At 43.0% G+C, this 22,289-nt stretch overlaps 1 protein-coding gene across 6 annotated transcripts in view; it reads left to right on the forward strand.

Moving 5' to 3' along the window:
* The first annotated feature begins 13,500 nt into the window (after positions 1–13,500).
* The window catches only part of LOC132384983 (SRC kinase signaling inhibitor 1-like), a 498,151-nt gene continuing 489,362 nt past the window's right edge, over positions 13,501–22,289 (forward strand). For 3 of the 6 annotated variants that reach the window (XM_059956688.1, XM_059956692.1, XM_059956689.1), the window contains exon 1: positions 13,504–13,558. The gene's annotated coding sequence lies outside the window, so the exon portion shown is untranslated. Of the gene's footprint in view, positions 13,559–22,289 lie in introns of all 6 variants that reach the window. The other 3 variants (XM_059956690.1, XM_059956693.1, XM_059956694.1) reach the window with 2 other exon arrangements.

Consider the following 22,289-nt stretch of genomic DNA (forward strand, 5'->3'; position numbering starts at 1 on the left):
ATTTCAAGATTCAACCTGTTGTGCATTCAGAGATGCTCTTCTCCACACCACTGTTGTAACGTGTGGTTATTTGAGTTTCTGTCACCTTCCTGTCAGCTTGAACCAGTCTGGCCATTCTCCTCTGACCTCTCTCATTAAGAAGACATTTTCGCTCACAGAGCTGCCACTCACTGGATGTTTTTTTTTTGCTTTTCACACCATTCTTTAAAACTTAGAAACAAGAGAAAGTCTGTAGATGCTGGAAATCCGAGCAACACACACAAAATGCTGGAGGAACTCAGCAGATCAGGCAGCATCTATAGAAGAAAGTACAGTCGATGTTTCGGGCTGAGACCCTTTGGCAGGACTGGAGAAAAAAAGCTGAGGAGTAGATTTAAAAGGTGGGGGGGAGGGGCGAGAGAACTGCCAGCTGATAGGTGAAACCTAGAGGAGGAGGATGAAGTAAAGAACTGGTAAGTTGATTGGTGAGATAAGGGATTGGGAAATGAAGAAAGGGGTGGGGGCATTACCAGAAGTTCGAGAAATCGATGTTCATGCCACCAGGTTGGAGGCTACCCAGAGGGAATATGAGGTGTTGTTCCTCCAACCTAAGTGTGGCCTCATCACAACAGTGGAGGAGGCCATGGTGGGACGTATCGGAATGGGAACGGGAAGTGCAATTAAAATGGGTGGCTACTGGGAGATCCCGCTTGTTCTGATGGATGGCAAAGCGGTCTCCCAATCTACATCAGGTCCCATTGATATACATGAGGCCACACCAGGAGCGCTGAACACAGTAAGTGACCCCCACAGATTCACAGGCGAAGTGTCTCCTCACCTGGAAGGACTGTTCAGGGCCCTGGATGGTAGTGAGGGAAGTGGTGTAGAGGTAAGTGTGGCACTTGTTCCATTTGCAAAGATAAGTGCCAGAAGGGAGAGGGACAAACACCTCAATGGGATCCCTCCACCAAGCAGATCTTTCCCTCCCCCCCCCCGACTTTCTGCTTTCTGCAGGGATCGCTCCCTTGTCCATTCGTCCCTCCCAGGAGATCAGCAGTTTCTAAGATATATAAACCACCCAACCTGGCACCGACAATTATTCCATGGTCAAGGTCACTTTTCTTCCCCATTCTAATGTTTGGTCTGAACAACAACTGAATCTCTTGATCATGTCTGCATGCTTTTATACATTAAATTGCTGCTCCATGATTAGCTGATTAGATATTTGCATTAATGAGCAAGTGTGGAGGTGTACATAATAAAGTGACCACTGAGTGTGTAATTCTATGCCTCTCCTTCAAGATATCTGAACCACAAATAAATGCAGCTTCCTTTTACTCTCACTCTTTCTCCCTTTCCACTTTGATTGGTCGATGTCACGTGCTTTGACAGCCTTTGTAGATGTTATGGGAGACTGACCTTGTAAGGCAAAAAAAAACTTCCAGATCTGTTTAATACAGTCGAGGTTTCTTGTCATTTAAATTACTCTTCATTGCTGCTTTCCAAAGAGAATAATTAAAAATTGTTCCTTCCTTCCAATGTGCAGACAGTATTAATTATCCAATCATTATTTTAACAAAAAGCAATTTATTTTCCTCTCTCTTCATTTTGTGTTCCTGTGTCATGTTCCCAGTCCCTTACCCTCTGAGTTATTAGACAGCTTCTGCACTAATTAAACCTTCACAACACCTATTTATGTCAGACACTGGCTTGTAGTATTGGCTGGTGTCTTTTGTAACACATAGTGTGAGCTTGTCATAAAGACGGCTCTGTTCATGCACCTACACCAGTGACCTCAAAGGGAAAAGAACTCTTCTTCCATAAGGCAGTGGAGTTCAAAGTACAATGCTCAGAACTGACATCCATGCAACCTTTACACACTTCTCGTTCTCTCAAATGCTGTAAACACAACTGCTCAAAAGAAAAATGAACAGAAGGTCAACTGAAGTACACTGAGGGCAGAGAATTCAACTCCGACCCACTAAAGGTTTAGACAGAAAAGTGAGTTAAATTGATCTTGTCTCCTGGTGAGTTATCCCTGCAAGCAGGACAAGTGCTACTCCAGTCCCAACACCACCTCCCTCACTGCCATTCAGGGAACAAAACAATCTTTTCAAGTGAGGCAACACTTCACCTGCAAGTCTATTTGGCTCATCGACTGTATCTAGGATCTGAGAGCATGGCCTCAGAATAAAAGGACATCCCTTCAGAACAGAGATGAGAAGGAATTTCTTTAGCCAGGGTATGGTGAATCTGCGGAATTCATTGCCTCAGATGGCTGTGGAGGCCAAGTTATTGGATATATTTAATGCAGAGGTTGATAGGTTCTAGATTAGCCAGGGTGTTACAGTTCAGAGAGATAATAAATCAATCATGATGGAATAGCGGACCAGACTCAATGGGCTGAATGGCCTTATTTTGCTCCATGGTCTTAAATGAGAACACCACTATTCTTCAAAGTTGAGTTTTCCATCATACGCAGAACTACATGTTATGCACAGTTGGAATGAAAAATTTATTCACATCTGCATCACAGGCATAACATGAGATGCAGAACATTCAGAAGAGAAATTATAAATGCTGCCTCAACTAGAAAGTGTGCACTTTAAAGGGAGGCTGGGCAAACTTGTGTTGTTTTCTCTGGAGCAGCAGAGGCTGATAGAAGTTTATAAGGTTATGAGATGCATAGATAGAGTGCACAGACCGTATCTTTTCCCCAGGATCAAAATTTCTATCTCTAGAGGGCATGAATTTAAGGTGAGAGGGTGCTAAGTTCAAAAGAGATGCATGGGGCTTTTTATTTTAAACATAGAGAGTGGTGGGTGTCTGGAATGAGTTTCCTGGGGTTGTTGAAGTCAAAATCAAAACTCAAAGTAAATTTATTAATGAAATGCGAAAATGTCACTGTATACTACCTTGAGATTCATTCTCTTGCAGGCACTCACAGAAAAATAAAGAAATACAATGGAATTTATTTAAGAAAACTAACATAAACAAAGACTAACAAACAACCAATGTGCAAAAGAAGACAAAATGAAAAAATTATAACAAAAGTAAATAAATAATATTGAGAACGTGAGTTGTAGAGCCTTGAAAGTGTGGAATCAGTTCAGTTATTGCAGTGAGTGAAGTTATTCACACCGATTCAGGAGCCCAATGGTTGAAGAGTAATAAGTGGCTATATTTCATTAGGAGTTTGAGGAGATTTGGCATGTCACCAAAGACACTCGTAAATTTCTACAGGTGTACCATGGAGAGCATTCTAACTGGCTGCATCACCGTCTGGTATGGAGTGGTGGGGGAGGGCATTGCACAGGATCGATACAAGCTGCAAAAAGATGTAAACTCAGTCAGCTCCATCATGGACACGAGCCTTTCCAGCAACCTGGACATCTTTAAGGAGTGATACCTCAAAAAGGTGGCATCTATGATTAAGGACCCCCATCACCCAGGCAAGCCCTATTCTCATTGCTACCATCAGGGAGGAGGTACAAGAGCCTGAAGAAACACAAATGATTCACAAATAGATTCTTCGCCTCTACCATCAGATTTCTGAATGGACATTGAACCCATGAACACCAGCTCACTACTTTTTTTTCTCTTTTTGCACTTCTTATTTAATTTTACTTTATATTACAGTTGTTTTATTATTATGTATTGCAAAGTTCTGCTGCTGCATTACAACAAATTTCACAACATATGCCAGTGATATTAAACCTGATTGGTATTCTGATAACTGTTCCGGGTGATGTAGTCAAATACAACAGAGACTCTTAGATAGGCACATGAATGCACTGAGAATGAAAGGATATGGCCGTTGGCAGAAGGGATTAGTTTAGTTAGGCATTTGATTACTAATTTAATTAGTTTGGCACTACGCTGTGGGCTGAAGGGCCTGTCCTTAAATAAACTGTGGCGAGCATTTGGTCCACGATGACAGACGAGAAAACCTCATTTATCTCCACTGCCGTTTTTATTGCGACAAGCACAATGACCACTCAGTTACACACAGACACCCCGGTTATAGTCGGGGTGATCCACAAACTCACAGGGAACAACTGTATAACCCAAGCTAAAATGTAACAATAAATGAGCTTGAACATCCCACCATAATTCCATGAATGAATTTTAAAACAAGAACAATATAGTAGCAAGGACTGCTGAAATGCTGGGACAAGCTGTCGACCATGCCACCGGAGCACCACAATAGTAAAACAAGTCAAAAGCCATTGTATGCAAAGTCGTCATAATGTTTCATAGCATGTCACTGATTATAGTGCCAGTTATAGAAGGGGGTGTGAGCCTCAGTTTAGTGCTTTGTGTGGCCTTTATGAAGGTGATACAGAATCAACATCAGGTTTAATATCACTGGCATTTGTCATGAAATCTGTTGTTATGCGACTGTGGAGGCCAAGTCATTGGGTATATTTAAGGCAGAGGTTGATAGATTCTTGATTAGTCAAGGAATGAAGGGTTACTGTGAGATGGCAGCAGAATGGGGCTGAGAGGGAAATGTATCAACCATGATGAAATGGCCTAATTCTGCTCCTATATCTTATGGTCTTAAATAAGTCATGCAAAAAGACTAATAAAAATATTGAGGTTCATTGCCCATTAAAAAAAATCTGATGGCAGAGGGGAACAAGTTATTCCTACAATATTAATGCAATGCAGGTCTGGGAGTGAGCAAATGGATAATTCCTCAGATTAAACCTCTTCTCAAAATGTGGGATGTGGGATTCTTTACCTTGTTGCAGCTTGTTGAAATTCTGTTCTCTGCTCTGCTTCACCCCCATCCCACCATCTCACAAAGCTCCTCTCTGTTGCCTGGCAGTCACTGGAAAGTAGTAGTCTATCTCCTCTTCCGAGGATCGTCACCTTGTTGTGTGGAGAGCCTTGTGAGTTCCTAAATTCCCAAGAGTGATGCTGTCTGGAGTTTAGCTCCTGATAGGCTCCCCCGTGGCGGTAAGGTCAAGGGGGAGGTTCCATACAAATTGCGATTCAGCCAAGGTTTCACCAGTGGAGCTGGCAGAGGATGATAACGGCAGTGAAGGTGGAGGAAGGCTGCAGCGTCCCATGCCGTTGGACCCTAACCCTGACCCCAATCTGTCAAGAACCGTGTGGTGGGTGCCCACATCACCCTCTCCACTTTACACAAAGTCATGCACAGGCATTCTCCATTAAGGGATTAACTTCTTAGGAGAATATCATCCTTGACCCGAGTGATCACACTGCTACAACTGGGAGATAGATGGTACATGATGGACATTGTTCAAAGTTAAGAGTAAATTTATCATCAAAGTATGTATATGTCATCATATACTGCCATGTGATTCATTTTCTTGCAAATTTTAAAGTAGAACAGAGAAATGCAATAGAATCAATGAAAAACAATGTGCAAATGAAGACAACTGTCCAAATAATGAATACATAAGTAAACAAATGTTACTGAGAACACGAGTTGTAGAGTCCTTGAAAGTGAGTCCACAGGTTGTGGAATCAGTTCATTGTTGAGGTGAGTGAAGTTATCCAAGCAGGTTCAGGAGCCCGATGGTTGAAAGGTAATAAATGTTCTTGAACTTGGTGGTTCAGCGTCCTAAAGCTCCAGTACCTCCTTCACAACGGCAGCAGTGAGAAGAGAGCATGGATGCTGCTTTCTTGCAGCAGTGTTCCTTGGAGATGTGCTCAATGGTGGGGAGGGCTTTACCAATGATAGACTGGGTTGTATCCACTACTTTTTTGTAGAATTTCTTGTTCCTGGGCATTGGAGCTACCATATAGGCCATGATGCAACTAGTCAGGATACTGTCCACTGTGCATCTATAGAAGTTTGTCAAAGTTTTCAAAGTTCATAGTAAATTTATCAACAAAGTACATATATGTTACCATATACAATACTGAGGTTCATTTTCTTGCAGGGATACTCAATAATTCCATAGAATAATAACCATAACAGAATCAATGAAAGATCGTACCAACTTTGGCATTCACCAGTGTGCAAAAGACAAAACAATGTGCAAATACAAAAATATAACACTAATAAATAGACAATAAATATTAAGAACATGAGCTGAAGAGTCCTTGAAAGTAAGTCCATAGGTTGTGGGAACATTTCAATGATGGGGCAAACCAAGTTGAGTGAAGTTATCCCCTTTGGTTCAAGGGCCTGATGGTTGAGGGGTAATAACTGTTCCTGAAGCTGGTTGTGTGAGTTCTGAGGCTTCCTGATGGCAGCAGTGAGAAGAGAGCATGTCCTGTGTGGAGGGGTCCCTGATGATGGATGCTGCTTTCCTGTGGCACCATTTCATGTAGTTGTGCTCAGTGGTGGGGAGGGCTTTACCCATCATAGACTGGGCCACATCCACTACTTTTTGCAAGATTTTCCATACGAGAGCATTGGTGTTTCCATATCAGGCCATGATGCAGCCAGTCAATATACTCTCCACTACGCTTCTATAACTTGTCAAACTTTTAGGTGTCATTCTGAATCTCTGCAAACTCTGAAGGAAGTAGAGGTGCTGCCGTACTTTCGTCATAATTGCTCTTAGGTGCTGGGCCCAGACAATTCCTCCAGGGAATTTAAAATTGCTGACCCTCTCCACCTCAGATCCCCCGATGAGGACTGGGTCATGGACCTCTGGTTTCCTTCTCCTGAAGTCAATAATCAGCTCCTTAGTTTTGCTGACACTGAGTAAGAGGTTGTTGTTGTGGCACCACTCAGTCAGATTTTCAATCTTCCCCCGTATGTGATACTGAATCTGCGTGAACATCTAGGAAAGCAGAGGAGCTGTGTACCTTCTTTGAAATGATGCTGTTTGCTGTACTGACTACTGTACTGCAGCTGAACTTCCCACCATTGAAATGATTGTTTCTTTAGAATTGGTAACGTTTGGTAGCTCGCTGTTTATGTTGTTGCAAACATTCATTGTGTAAGGAACTCTCAAATGTTTCTGTGGTTATATGTTGCCAACTCTTTGCTTTGTCATCGTCACTCTGCTCTGTAGTGCTGGAGGCCTCTTGTTTGCATTCAGTTGAGTTGCTAATTGGTTTCTGTGTTTGTGTGTGTGTATTGAATGGATCCCCTAAGGTCTGGTTTATGTTCAGCTTTGATACAGTGATGATTCTGTGCAGTTATGTTTGTGATTTGAATGGGTTTAGCAGTCACAAGGTGTCATTCAACATTTGAATGCTTTCTTGCCTCCAAACTTTTTCAGCAAAAATTTGGATTCACAGCTCTCTAATTCATGATTTCTTATTGGACTTAGTCTCATGGGGTATTGAACTGAAGTATAAAGTCATCTGCCAAGTCAACCTTGGTTCACTCATGGGATGTTGCGGTGGGGTAATGTCAACAATTTCTAAGACTCCAGGTCCAATGCACATAACTGTAGTCATCACTGTACCAGTTTCTATCAAATCTTGGACTTTAAGCCATGCCTTGCATCAGACACTGGCCTATACTTGGTGACCTATACTCCAGGTCCAACATCAATTTGCTTCCTTTTGAGCTGATACCTTTTGTTTTGTGAGCATCTACGCTTCGTGGAATTGACTGGGGAAATTGGAATGTGGGGTAAAATAACGTGGCTTTTTGATATTGCCAGCAACGTTTGTGTGGTGTGGACACTAAATACGTGCCAGCTATTTGAACTGAAAGATTGTTGAACATGAGAGATTTTTAATGTACCTGTTTGCTATGTTCTAGATCAGGGGTTCCCAACCTGGGGTGCAAGGACCCCTTGCTTAATGGTATTAGTTCATGGTATAAAAAAGGTTGGGAACTCCTGTTGTAGATGAAGGTGAGGAAATAAGAGGAGAAGGAACCATTCTTGCAGATGTCACCATTGCTTGTGAAATATTCAAATTATGAAGCTGAGCAGCCAGCCCTGTGGACAAGAAACATAGAGGTGTGGGTTAGGGCAGGGAGTGTTGAGCTAAGATGGGAGCAAAATGGCAGGAACTCAGGTGCAACCCACTGCTTATATTCTTAACAAACAAACTAGCAGACTACCTCTACTCCAGCTAATAGAATCCATAGGAAAAGTGCAGCAGAGGTGCCATTTGACCCCTTGAGCCCATGTTTTGTAAGGAGCAATCGACTCAGATCATGGCTTCATCACTTTCCTGTAGCCCTGGTTTTTTTTCATATTTAAGTCTTGGTGGGACAGTAGCATAGTGGTTACTGCAGCTATAAGATTAGGGTACGATTCCCTCTGCTATCTGTAAGGAATTCAGAAGTTCTCCCTGTAACTGTACTGGTTTCCTTCAGGTGCTCTGTTTAGACCCTTTGCAACTTCAGTATAAATCTCTGTACTGACATAAAACTGTGAGCCAGACACTAGCCATTCACACCTTCTGTTTCAAGGGCAAACCCATTGATTAGACCAAGGGATGGGTAAATCCAACCTCTTTCTGAACTGTTCTGTACACATCAATGGACTCCCATATCCCACCTTGGGTCCGTTCTCATTCTTCGTACAATCTCGCCCAACAATGCGACCATAAGACATAGGAGCATAAGTATGCCATTTGGCATCAAGTCTGCTCCACCATTCGATCATTCATTCACTGATCATCTGCCATGTCATAAAACAAAGACAACCGTGGTCTTTCCATGACCATGATTGTTCTTTGCAAATTTTTCTACAGAAGTGGCTTGCCATTGCCTTCTGGCCAGTGTGACCCCAGCCATTATCAATACTCTTCAGAAGTATTCTGTCTGGCTTCAGTGGTCGTATAACCAAGATTTGTATGTGCACCAGCTGCTTATACGATCATCCACCACCTGCTCCCGTGGCTTTACAAGACCAAGAATGGGGGGGGGGGGGGGCTAAGCAGGTGCTACACCCTGCTCAAGGGTGACCTGCAGGCTGGCGGAGGGAAGGAGCACCTCACACTCCCTTTGGCTTATCTCCACCCCACCACCAAAATCATTCGATCATGGCTGATTTATTTTTCCTCTCAACCGCATTCTCCTGCCTACTCCCCATAACCTTTGACACCCTTACAAATCAAGAACTTATCAAACTCTGCTGTAAATATACCCAAAGACTTGGCCTCCACAGCTGTCTGTGGCAATGAATTCCACAGATCCACCACTGCCTGGCTATAGAAATTCCTCCTCATCTCTGCTTTGAGATTAATCTTGAGCTCTCTAACTTCTGCAGGTACCGGAAGTCTCTCATTTTTGTGGCCATTCTGGTAAACTTTTCCTACATTCTCTGTGAGGCCTTCCAATACTTCCCAAAGACTGAAGCAGTGGTTCACAGAGGTTCATTCTTATAACAGTTGACCCATTCAACCCTTGAACCTCTTCTGTCCTTCAGTAACAATTTACAATGAGCAATTAACCTAATAACCAGTATGTCTTTGAACTATGGGAGGAAACCAAAGCACCTGGAGGAAACCCACACAGTCACGGGAAGAACATATCATCTCCTTACAGATGGCGCCAGAATTGAACTCTAAACTCTGTTGCCCCAAGGCATAATAGTGTTGCGCTAACTGCTGTGCTACTGTGGCACCCCTTCAGAAGGGCCGTTTCTTCAGATTCAGCCTGATTTCCTATCCCTGATAATTCATTAATATAATTTGCATTGTTTAGGGACAATTTGCCCAGTTGTCTTTCCATCCATTGGGCTTCTCGGGGGTAGAATCCAGCTTTGGGCAAATGAAGCTGACTAAAGTCAATAATTTTCCCTGTGTCAGCTGAGGATTCCTGAGAAATTGGTGTTTGATCACACACTGTTTATTTCGTTCTCCTCTTGAAAATAGGGGAGAAATTCATTGCCAGTGCAGAAATCCACTGGGGAACTCAACATCACTGCTTCTATCTCTACAAAACCTACTTAAACTAATCACCAATTCCTTTTTCTCCCTGCTTTTTGAGTTTGGTTCAAAACTCTTTCTTTCTTTTAGAGAAATGTGTTTAATTTGTGACACTTCTGCCCCTATTTATCACATATTCTGTTTGAGTAACATCAAAAACCTCTCAGTCACTGACTTCAATGAGTCAATACAAATCAGATCATCATTTTTATGCATGAATGATCTCATTGGCCAATTCCTTCTGAGCATTTCAGTCCTGTCGTCCAAGTTGGTTGTGTCCAAAGTTCTCTCCTTGGTGTTGTCAATTTCACAGTGGTCAGTACAAAGCCCCTGAAAACAAAGAAAGAGGCTAATTGCTCCCTTCCCTCTTGCTTAAGTCCTTCTGCCAATAATTACCGAGTTTGGTTATAGCAATTCACTAACTTCCTCTTTCTGGTTCATGAGCAACACACATGAGATGCTGGAGGAACTCAGCATGTCAGACAGCTCCTACCTCCTACCTTCTGTCATCCCCTTCCCCCTCACCTGTTCTGACCTATCATCTGCCAGCTTGTACTCCTCCCCTCTCCCCCACCTTCTTATTCTGGCTTCTGTTCCCTTCCTTTCCTGTTCTGATGAGACCTTTCCCCTCTATAGATGCTGCCTAACTTGCTGAGATCTTCCAGCATTTTGTGTATGTTAAGCTTACAAAGTGCTTTTCTCACACAGCACTGAATATCAAAATGCCATGAACAAATATTCAGCTTGTTAGACAGCATCTACTGAGAGAGAAAAATAGAGTTAATTTTTCTAGCCAGAAGATTCTGGTTTTTGCCCTCTCCCTTTCCAGTCCTGATGAAGGGTCTTGACCCAAAATGTTGACTGTTTCTTCCTTTCCACAGATGCTGCCTGACCAGCCGTGTTCCTATAGCAATTAGACCATAAGACATAGGAGCAGAACCAGGCCATTCAGTCCATCGAGTCTGCTCCACCATTCCGTCATGATTGATTTATTATCTCTCTCAACATTCTCCTGCCTTTTCCCCATAACCTTTGATGCCCTGATTAATCAACTTCACCTTTAAATATACCCATGACTTAGCCTCCAAAGCTGTCTGTGGCATTGAATTCCACCGATTCACCATCCTCTGGCTAAAGAAATTCCTCCTCATCTCTGTTATATACGGTCATTCGTGTATTCTGAAGCTGGACCCTCTGGTCCTAGAATCTCCCACTATGGGAAACATCCTCTCCATGTCCATTCTTTCAATATTCAGTATGTTTCAATGAGATTTCCCCCCAACGCTCCTCCCTGCCCAGATTTGGATTCAGATTTATTTATTTATTACATGTACATTGAAACATACAGTGAAATTCAACATTTGCATTAACAACCAACAACCTAAGAATGTTCTGGAGGATTCTGACGCCAACATAACTTGCCCACAAGTCTTTTAAGCTCCAGAGATACAGGCTCAGTGCCACCAAACACTCCAAATACATTAACCCTTTCATTCTGGCGATTATCCTTGTAAGCCTATATTTCACAGTCCCATTTGCCACTCCCCCATGTTTCACCAGTCATCTACACACTAGGGACACCTGCGCACCTGAGGAAACTTCAGCCCAGGCAATTTTAGGGAGAAGGTGCTAACTCCACACTTAGGTCGGGATTGAAATCTGGGTCACTGGAGCAGCTCTACTAGCCGTGCCATGGTACACACTCTATTGAGGTCAGAGTCAACCACTGATGTTACTTTGTAGCTGTATGCCTCAGTCAAAATGCAAGCCAGTACTCAAGCCAGGGAATTTTAATATGGAGAGCAAGCTGTTGCCCATGTAGCAGGCTCCCCCCTCTCCACGCAGCTGATGAATGCAAAGGAGTAGCAGACACCGACGCAGTTTGGCACCAGTGGCGTCGCAAGAGTTGCCAGTCAGTGTTGAATTCATCATAGGAATGCCTTACTCCAACTCCAGCTCCTTTCTTGAGATTTACCCCTGAAGCCTTCCCCATGAGTGGGTATAGCTGCAAGGCAGTGGAAGTTTGAGATCAGAGTTTTCCTTCTCCTAGATGAGCTGTTATCCATAGCCGACGAACTCCATCTGCCTAGGCACAACTGCCAGAAAATTTCTCCAAAGTTGCTAGGGTTCACTGATTTCTAAGTTCAGAGTTCAAAGTCAATTAATTATCAAAGTACATATATGACACCAGATACAACCCTGAGATTCAAAAGGAAAGCAGAGTCGGATTGGACAATACCAATGTGAAACTTTATCCTTCTTTTCCTCTTGATACAGTCTGGTAGTGAGAGCAGATGTTAGCATTCATTTCAGGAGAACTAGAATACAAAAGCAAGGACATAATGCTGAGGCTTTCTAAGGCATTGTTTAGACTACACTTGGAATATTTTGAATAGTTTTAGGCCCCTTATCTAAGAAAGGATGTGCTGGCATTGGAGAGGATCCAGAGGAGGTTTATGAGAATGATCCTGGGAATGAAAGGGGTAACGTATGAGGAACATTTTGATGGCTCTGGGCCTGTTCTCACTGGAGTTTAGAAGAATGAGGAGGCATCTCATTGAAACCTGTTGAATATTGAAAGGTCTAGATGGAGTAGAAGTGGAGAGGATGTTTTCTATAGTGGGGGAGTCTAGAAGCAGAGGGCACAGCCTCAGAATTGAGGGACATCCATTTAGAGGAGGAATTTCTTTAGCCAGAGGGTGGTGAATTCATTGCCACAGACCATGATTAGTCAGGGTGTCAAAGGCTACGGGGAGAAGGGAGAATGGGGTTGAGAGGGATAATAAATCATCCATGATGGAATGGCAGAGCAGACTCAACGAGCCAAATGGCCTAATTCTATTCCTATGTCTTATGTCCAAAGTGAACTCTTAAATGCTAAATTCATGTGGCAGATGGACCTCTGTACATAGAGTCTTTATTCTATGGGAATCAAGAGTAATTGTGAGTGTATCCAGAATCAGAATCAGGTTTATTATCACTGACACATGTTGTGAAATTTGTTGCTTTGCGGCAGCAGTACATTGCAGGAAAATTACAACAGATTGCAATGGACCTCATAGAACCCATAGAATAAGAAGAACATTGCATCACTGGTGGTGTGTTTCTCTACTGTAATCACACCTATGAAGAACCTCTCCCTTCTCCATCATCATCATTATGTGCTGTGTCCCTGATGTAGGCGATCATGGTCTTTGATCATGTTGTTTTTGGCAAATTTTTCTACAGAAGTGGTTTGGCATTATCAATACTCTTCAGCCATTGTCTGCCTGGTGTCAGTGGTCACATAACCAGGACTTGTGATCTGCACCGGCTGCTCGTACGACCATCCACCACCTGCTCCCATGGCTTCACCTGACCCTGATTGAGGGTGGGAGGGGGGCTGAGCAGGTGCTACACCTTGTCCAAGGGTGACCTGCAGGCTAGCGGAGGGAAGGAGTGCTCTACGTCTCCTTTGGTAGAGACACATCTCCACCTCGCCACCCTCCTACTCCATTACACATTCATAGGTGTGGTCAGACCCCAGCAGCACACCATCACTGCTGCGATGTCCTTGCACTTGCTTGGCGAGTGTTCAGCCAAGCAACCCGCTGGCCCAGCCAGGCTCTCGGCACAAACTGTCACTGTCTGCCTTGCCCCATAGAAACGTGCCTCCTGCCTGCCGAACCACAGAGCAGCCTGGCTACTGGAAGCTGCGAAGGAGTGTGTGACCCACTCGCCCATTTACCAGGCTGGAGCACATGGAGCAGAGGTGAGTGGTTACAACTCGAGGGCAAGGATTAGGTGGGAGGGTGAGGGTGTGTGTGGTGTCAATGAATTCAAGGTCCACATGCCAGGGGCACGAAAGGCAATGGCTGTTCCAGACACAGAGATGGCACTGAGTTAAAGGACAATGTAGTTCTATCAGGAACAAGACTTCACAAACTCCCCTCTTACTTCCAAACCCAACACAGATTAGAGTGAAAGAACATGATGCTGCTGCTTAAGAAAAGAGACGAGAAAAGGTAGAGAACTGACTTGTAAGCCGGATATTGGAAGTTGAGTACACTCACTGGCCACTTTATGAGGTACTGCAGTGGAATCTGGTGCTGAAGCCCATCCACTTTAAGGTTTGACAAGGTAATGTGGTTGGTAGCACAACTCTTTACAATACTTGTGACCCAGGTTCAATTCCCGCTGCTGTTTGCGAGGAGTTTGTACGTTCTCTCTGGGACCATGTGCGTTTCTCCGGGTGCCTCGGTTTCCTCCCACAGTCCAAAGCTGTACCAGTTGGTAGGTTAATTGATCATTGGGAATTGTCCTATGTTCAGGCTAGGATTAAGTCGGTGGTTGTTGGACAACACTGCTCAAAGGGCCGGAAGGGCCTATTTCACACTGTATCTCAATAAATAAATAAATGTTATGTATTCAGAGAAGTTCTTCTGTACACCCGCTATTTGAATGCGTGTTAATTTGAGTAACTGTCACCTCTCATCAGCATGGACCAGTCTGGTCATTCCCCTCTGACCTCTCTCATTAACAAGGTGTTCTCACCCACAGTACTGACACTCACTGGAGTTTTTGTTTTTCACACTATTTTCTGTAAATTTTCAAAACTATTGTGTGTGAAAATTCCAGGAGATCAGCAGTTTCTGAGATACTCAGACCATCAATAATCATTCCACAGTCAAAAGTCACTTCGATCACATTTCTTCCCCATTCTGAGTTTTGGTCTGAACAACAATTGAAACTCTTGGAGTAGTTCCCAAACTGTGTTACATTACTGCCCCTTGTCTCCCAGACCACATCCCCAGCACCCCAGCTCCCTTTCTGACTAATACATAAAAACTATAATAAATTTTGATTTATGGTGCACAGTGAAAGAAAATGGGAACTGCAAAATCAAAGCAGTGATAAATAACTGCAAATATTATTCAAGTCTATTTAAAGCTATGAATAAAATCATTTTTTTATTTAATTAGAGTAAAAACAATTTTCATGAACAATTTTTAGAGCATACATTAGTGTCCAATTATTCACTACTTCATTGCTTTTTCACCGTACAATGAGATGGCTGGGCTTGGTGCCGTGATATCAGCTTCACAACATCAGGCTGAATGTCACTCAGAAGGCGTCTCAGATCCCCCAGGCTCAGTAATTTGTAGCTTGTTTTGTTGCTTTGAAAGAATTTGGGCGACTGCTCTGAAACCACACATCAATAAATATGATGTTGGACAGGCAAAAAGAACATCTTGATCTTTTTCCACGGTGCAGGGTAGAGATTTCAGAGATTTCTTTCTACAGCCGAAAATCCCAATATGATTTTTTTGAACCTTGGCTTCAACTCCAAGTCATTTTGTACTGAGAGCAGTTCTTCTTCTATCCTTCCTGTTAATTCCTCATTACAAGTGTTCCAGAATGGATTTATTACCCTGTCTGGATTTTGGATCGAGAGAAGATCCTGATAGCTCTCTGACATGTCTTTATGCAGCTCATCCAGGTGGGCACAGCAGAATTGAAGATCATCACCTGGTATTCTTTCTTTCTCTTCCAACTCAGAGAGTCTTGGAAATTGGAAAAAGACACAACCAATGTTGCACTTCGGGTTTATTTGATCAGAAATGTGGAGACTACTGATTTGACTTTGATAAGATTCACGTAATTTCCTTGCAATTGAAGACTTACTTCTTTAAACTTTTCAAATAATTCTGACAAATAAGCAATGTCCTACCTAATATTATTAAATTAATTACTGAATGAAGCATTCGAGTTTTCAAAGAATTTTATCAGTTTCAAAAAATGCATAAAATATCAAGCAGTTTCCTTTGGAGAAACATCTGACTTCTGTGTGGAACAGCAAGTGTTCAAACTGCTTATCATTCTCAATACAAAGCTCTCAAATTTGTCAAGAATTGAGAACATGGGACTTGATTTTATTTACCTCTGTGATAACAGTAGTTAAATGAATTGTGCAGCTGATGACTTAGGTTTTTTTTGCGACAGGATATTGTCTGAATTACACAGTGAGAGGTAAGTATGTTAGGTACAGCTTTTTTTTCAAGAAAGCAATAACCCCATGGTGGCATCCTGTCATTGGTGGTGAGCGGAATGTCTTTCTCTTTGAAAAATTGCTCAATAGCCCCAAATATTGGCTTTATATCCATTTCTAGTCCCCTTGTAAATAACAACTCTTGAACCATGCATTCATCTTTTATGCAGTCTACATAACCAAGAAGCAAAGATTTGTTGCCTGACTCATATAACCATATAACAATTACAGTATCGAAATAGGCCATCTCGGCCCTTCTAGTCCATGCCGAACACTTACTTTCACCTTGTCCCACCAACCTGCACTCAGCCCATAACCCTCCATTCCTTTCCTGTCCATATACCTATCCAATTTTACTTTAAATGACAATATCGAACCTGCCTCTACCACTTCTACTGGAAGCTCATTCCACACAGCTACCACTCTCTGAGTAAAGAAATTCCCCCTTGTGTTACCCCTAAATTTTGCCCCCTCTCAACTCATGTCCTCTTGTTTGAATCTCCCCTACTCTCAATGGAAAAAGCCTATCAACGTCAACTCTATCTATCCCCTTCATAATTTTAAATACCTCTATCAAGTCCCCCCTCAACCTTCTATGCTCCATAGAATAAAGACCTAATTTGTTCAACCTTTCTCTGTAACTTAGGTGCTGAAACCCAGGTAACATTCTAGTAAATCTCCTCTGTACTGTCTCTATTTTGTTGACATCTTTCCTATAATTCAGTGACCAGAACTGTACACAATACTCCAAATTCGGCCTTACAATGCCTTGTACAATCTCATCCTCAATCTCAATCTTAACCTCATCCAACTGCAGGGCAAATTGTACAATATGTCTTCCATATTCTTAGATATTTCATTGATTCATCTTTGAACAGAGTTGTTGCTGAGCAGAATCGGTTTAATTTTTTGGTCTGGTGTTTATGCAAAATAGTACTCAGAACCTCTCTTACTGCTGGCAGAATCAGTTCTTCTCCAATTGTACAGGATTTTCCAGATTTCGCGATGAGCAATGAAATGTTGTATGAAGCACTGTTTTGTTGATAAATGGTGGCAAACATGTTTTGGATTGCTTTTCATTTCTGAAAGTTTTCACAAAGTGACTGAAATAAGTCAAGTTCTTGTTTGCTTTATCAGAGTGTATTCTCTTCAGTGTTCAAGCAGCCTGGATGGTTTCATTGCCACATTTGAAGAAAACTTTTTCACACAGCAGACACATTGGCTGCTGTTGGTTGATTGGTTCTGGTATAAATCCATATTCAGATACTCCAAACTCTACTGTCTACACCTCTTTCTCGTTTGGTCTTCTGCCATTTTTATTATGGATTAACGACCATGGTCAATCACCTATTGTTTAAGTTCAACCTTAAGCATTTCAGTCAATAGGTTATGACATCATCAAAACCTGACTCTCTGCCTGAAAGTACATAAAGTGGGGCAACAAAATCTCGGTTGACCCATGGACTAGAGAAATGCAGTCAAGACCATTCAAAAGGGCATTGGATGCCATACCCTAATTCATAGGAATTGATTCACTGCATGATTAAAGCATGGATATCATACTAGCTACATAACTCTATACTCGTGAACAGCAATAATGTGTGGGCTGGGCTCAGAAATAACGTGATTTCTTCAGTTCAGCTTTCTTGTGAGATGCCAAATACAGAAGTATCACATTGATTTTCAACAACTATAAAGCGCTTCAAGCAAAGTCTAAGAGAACGGTGGGTTAGCATGAGACCATTGTAATCAATTACGAGGCACTGAGCATCAAATGATTATAAAAAGTAATTCATTTATTAATTAAACCTGTAATCTTTCAACTGCCCCCTTGCCCCCCAACACCCCCTTTATCTTTTTCACCCCCTTAGAAACCCCACTGCCCTGGGGGGATGAAATTACCCACTTTAGGAGCCATTGCTCTTGACTTTGCTTTTAAGCATTGAGTTGCTGCCACATGATTGGCTGATTAGATATTTTCATTAACAAGCAGGTGTACTTAATAAAGTGGCCACTGAGTGCATGCCAAGCATTTGGAAAGAAATAAAATGACTGAGGAAAGTCAATTTCGATTTATGAAAGAGTTGATTAATCATTGAGGAAATATCTGGTCAAGTAGATGAGGAGAACATGTGCAACTGGTGTAAATTATTTGAATGGATTGAGAATTGTTTCATAGATATAAAGAGTATGTTGCTGTTGTTCGTCCTTCGGAGTCGAAGACGACCACGATTTCTGTCAGGTGGAGGGTTTGTGACTGTGGGTCCGGAGGTGACTGGTGAAGCCAATCCGGGCCCTGAAAGCTCGCCCACGTGTGGGACACATGAGGGTAGGTGCTGCAGTGGAAGTGGAGGTAGCTCAAGCCCTGTGCACGGTGCATTTCCTCTGAGCCTCTGCAGTGCGTCTGATTTCTGCTGCATACGCTCCTTTAGTGGTCCTGCTCCACCAGGTTGGGCAGTCCAGAGCAAGCAATTCCCAGCTACTGGGATTGATGTTGAGGTCTTTGAGGGACGCTTTGAGGCAGTGAAAGGATCGCACACAAAGTGCAGGAGAAGCTCAGCAACTCAGGCAGCATCTGTGAAGAGGAGGAATAAATATTTGACACAAAGTACACTGCAGATGTTGTGGTCAAAGCAACACATACAACACGCTGGAGGAACTCAGCAGGTCGGGCAGCATCCGTGGAAACGAGCAGTCAACGTTTCTGACCGAGTCCTGACGAAGGGTCTCGGCCTGAAACGTTGACTGCTCGTTTCCATGGATGCTGTCTGACCTGCTGAGTTCCTCCAGCTTGTTATAAATATTTGACATCTTGAGGCATTGCCTGTTTATTCCTATTCAGAAGTTTATTTATTTAGAGATAAGCACTGAACAGGCCCTTCTGGTCCTTTGAGCCACACTGCACAGCATCCCACCTATTTAACCTGAGCTTAATCATGCGCCAATTTCCAATGACTAATTAAACTACTAACCACCACATCATTGGACTGTGGGAGGAAACCAGAGCACCCGGAGGAAAGCCCCACGCACACAGGAAGGACATACATTCTTCTTATTGAGGAATTGAACGCCGAACTGCTACACTAACATGGCACTCTGACCTGCTGAATTCCTCTAGATTTCCAGCATCAAGAGAATCTCTTGTGTTTATGAAGAAAATTATCATTCTCAGTCGACAGACCTAACTCTTTGCAGTCTGCATCAACAATTTGGCTGAGGGGACCAAATATACACTGAAAGGCCGCATTATTAGGTACACCTGTACACTTGCTCATTTATGCAAATATCTAATCAGCCCATGTGGCAGCAACTCGATACATAAAAGCATGCCGACATGGTCAAGAGGTTCAGTTGTTGTTCAGATCAAACATCAGAATCGTGAAGAAATGCAATCTCAGTGACTTTGATGATGGAATGATTGTTGGTGCCAGATGGGGTGGGTTGAGTATCTAAGAAACTGCTGATTTCTTGGGATTTGCACACACAACAGTCCCTGGAGTTTACAGTGAATGGTGTGAAAGACAAAGACAAAAATCCAGTTGTTGCTTTGTCAATGAGAGAGGTCAGAGGAGAACAGCCAGACTGGTTTAAGCTGACAGGAAGGTGACAGTAACTCAAACAACTGTGTGTTACAACAGTGGTGTGCAGGAGAGCATCTCTGAATGCACAACACATCAAAACTTGGTGGATGGGCTGCAGCAGCAGAAGACCACACTGGGTTCCACTCCTGTATCTCATAAAGTTGCCACTGAGTGTATGCTTGCTGATTGATGATGATGTGGAAGATGCAAGATTATTGACTTCAGGAGAGAAATCAAAAATGCTAAGTGTTTTAAAATGGCGAGTGAATGGGTAGTTGAATGTTGAAAGGACCAGGGTGTCCTTGGACACAAGTCACTGAAAGCGTACCTGAAAGCAATTAGGAAGGTAAATGGCTTATTGAGAGGATCTGAGTGCAAGAAACAAAAATCATAATCAAGTTTATTATTGTGAAATCTTTTGTTTTGCATCAACATTGCAGTGCAAAACATTAAAAAATGACTATAAATTACATTAAGGGATATATTTTTTAAAAAGTAGTGCAAAAATTGAGCAAAATAGTTTGGAAGTGTTCATGGGTTCATTGTCTGGTCAGAAATCTGATGGCGGAGTGGAAGAAGCTGTTCCTAAAATATTGAGTGTGGGTCTTCAGGATCCTGTTCCGCTTCCTTAATGATAGTAATGAGAAGTGGGCATGTCTTGGGTGGTGATGGTCCTTAATGATGGATGCCGCCTTCTTGAGGCATCGTTGTGAAGATGTCCTCAGTGGTGGGGAGAGTTGTGCCTGTGATGGAGCTGGCTGAGTTTACAACCCTCTGAAGCTTTTTCCAATCCTGTACATTGGAGCCACCATACCAGGCAGTGAATGCAACCAGTCAGAATATTTTCCAAGAGACATTTGTAGAAATTTGCTGACGTATCAAATCAATTATATTGAACCTCAGTTAGACCAGAGGTATCACACACAAAATGCTGGGGCAACTCAGCAGGCCAGGCAGCATCTATGAAAAAGAGTACAGTCAATGGTTCAGGCCAAGACCCTTCAGCAGAACTGGAGAGATAAAGACTTTGCATCCTGCCTGGCCTGCTGAGGTCCTCCAGCATTTTGTGTGTGTTGCTTGGATTTCCAGCATCTGCAGATTTTCTCTTGTTTGAGATTAGGCAAGAGGTGGAGTGTTGTGTGTAAATTTGTTTCCTTATCCAAAGAAGTGTACATACTTGCTAAAGAGAAAGTTCAATGCAGATTCACTGGCCGGTTCTTGGCATGGCAGGCATGTTGTAAGAGGAAAGAGATTTAAAGATTAAAGAATATTAGCTTTATTTGGCTCTTTGAAACATACAGTGAAGTGCATTGATTGCGTCAACACCAACACCGTCCAAGGTGTGCTGGGGGCATCCTACAAGTGTGGCCACGCTTCTAGTGCCGAAATATCATGCCGACAACTCTGATAGCCAGCTGGTGGTGTGGTAGCATCAGCACCAGACCATTGAGGCTGATGGTCTCGGGTTCGAATCCAGCTGGCTTCTTGCACACTTTCCATCTGTGCTGGGTTGAGCATCGAGCTAGCAATTTGGCTTCTTAATAAGCAGACAAGTGCTAAGAAAATGGCAAAAAATGCCACCTGATGCACTACAAGACATGAAAAGAAACAACAACTCATGGACCCTAACTTATAGGTCTGTGGAATATGGGAGGAAACCAGAGCACCTGGAGGAAAGCCATGCAGCCATGGAGAGTACTCCTTAAAGACAGTAGCAGGAATTGAACCTTGACCTTAAAGTTTGTACTGTAAAGTGTTGCACTAACTGCTACAGTACTCTGCCACCCCATGAGAGACTATTCCATAGTCTAGAGTTTAGGTATCAAAAAGTCCAAAACAGTTCCAGGGTTCTACAAGGGTATTTTTCAATGGCTGAAGAGACCATAAGAGCATAAGACAGAAGAGCAGAATCAGACCATCTGGCCCATCAAGATGATCTGCCATTTCATCATGGAGTGACTTTGCCTCCATAGCTGTCTGTGGCAATGGATTCCATAGATTCACTATCCTCTGGATAAGGAAGTCCCTCTTCATTTTTGTTCTCAAGCAGGGATTCCCAACCTGGGTTTCAATGGCATTGGTCAATGGCATAAAATAGGCTGGGAACCCCTGTCGTAGAGGGACATCCTTGTATTCTAGGGCTGTGTCCTCTGGTCCTAGACTCCCCCACTATAGGAAACATCCTCTCCACATCCACTCTATCTGTGTCCTCTGGTCCTAGACTTCCCCACTATAGGAAACATCCTCTGCACATCCACTCTATCTGTGTCCTCTGGTCCTAGACTACCCCACTATAGGAAACATCCTCTCCACATCCACTCTATCTGTGTCCTCTGGTCCTAGACTCCCCCACTATAGGAAACATCCTTTCCACATCCACTCTATCTGTGTCCTCTGGTTCCAGACTCCCCCACTATAGGAAACATCATCTCCGCATCCACTCTATCTGTGTCCTCTGGTCCTAGACTCCCCCACTATAGGAAACATCCTCTCCACATCCACTCTATCTGTGTCCTCTGGTCCTAGATTCCTCCACTATAGGAAACATCCACTCCACATCCACTCTATCTGTGTCCTCTGGTCCTAGACTCCCCCACTATAGGAAACATCATCTCCACATCCACTCTATCTGTGTCCTCTGGTCCTAGATTCCTCCACTATAGGAAACATCCTCTCCACATCCACTCTATCTGTGTCCTCTGGTCCTAGACTCCCCCACTATAGGAAACATCCTCTGTACATCCACTCTATCTGTGTCCTCTGGTCCTAGACTACCCCACTATAGGAAACATCCTCTCCACATCCACTCTATCTGTGTCCTCTGGTCCTAGACTCCCCCACTATAGGAAACATCCTCTCCACATCCACTCTAT

This window comes from Hypanus sabinus, chromosome X1, assembly GCF_030144855.1.
Source record: "Hypanus sabinus isolate sHypSab1 chromosome X1, sHypSab1.hap1, whole genome shotgun sequence".
NCBI classification, from domain to species: Eukaryota; Metazoa; Chordata; class Chondrichthyes; order Myliobatiformes; family Dasyatidae; genus Hypanus; species Hypanus sabinus.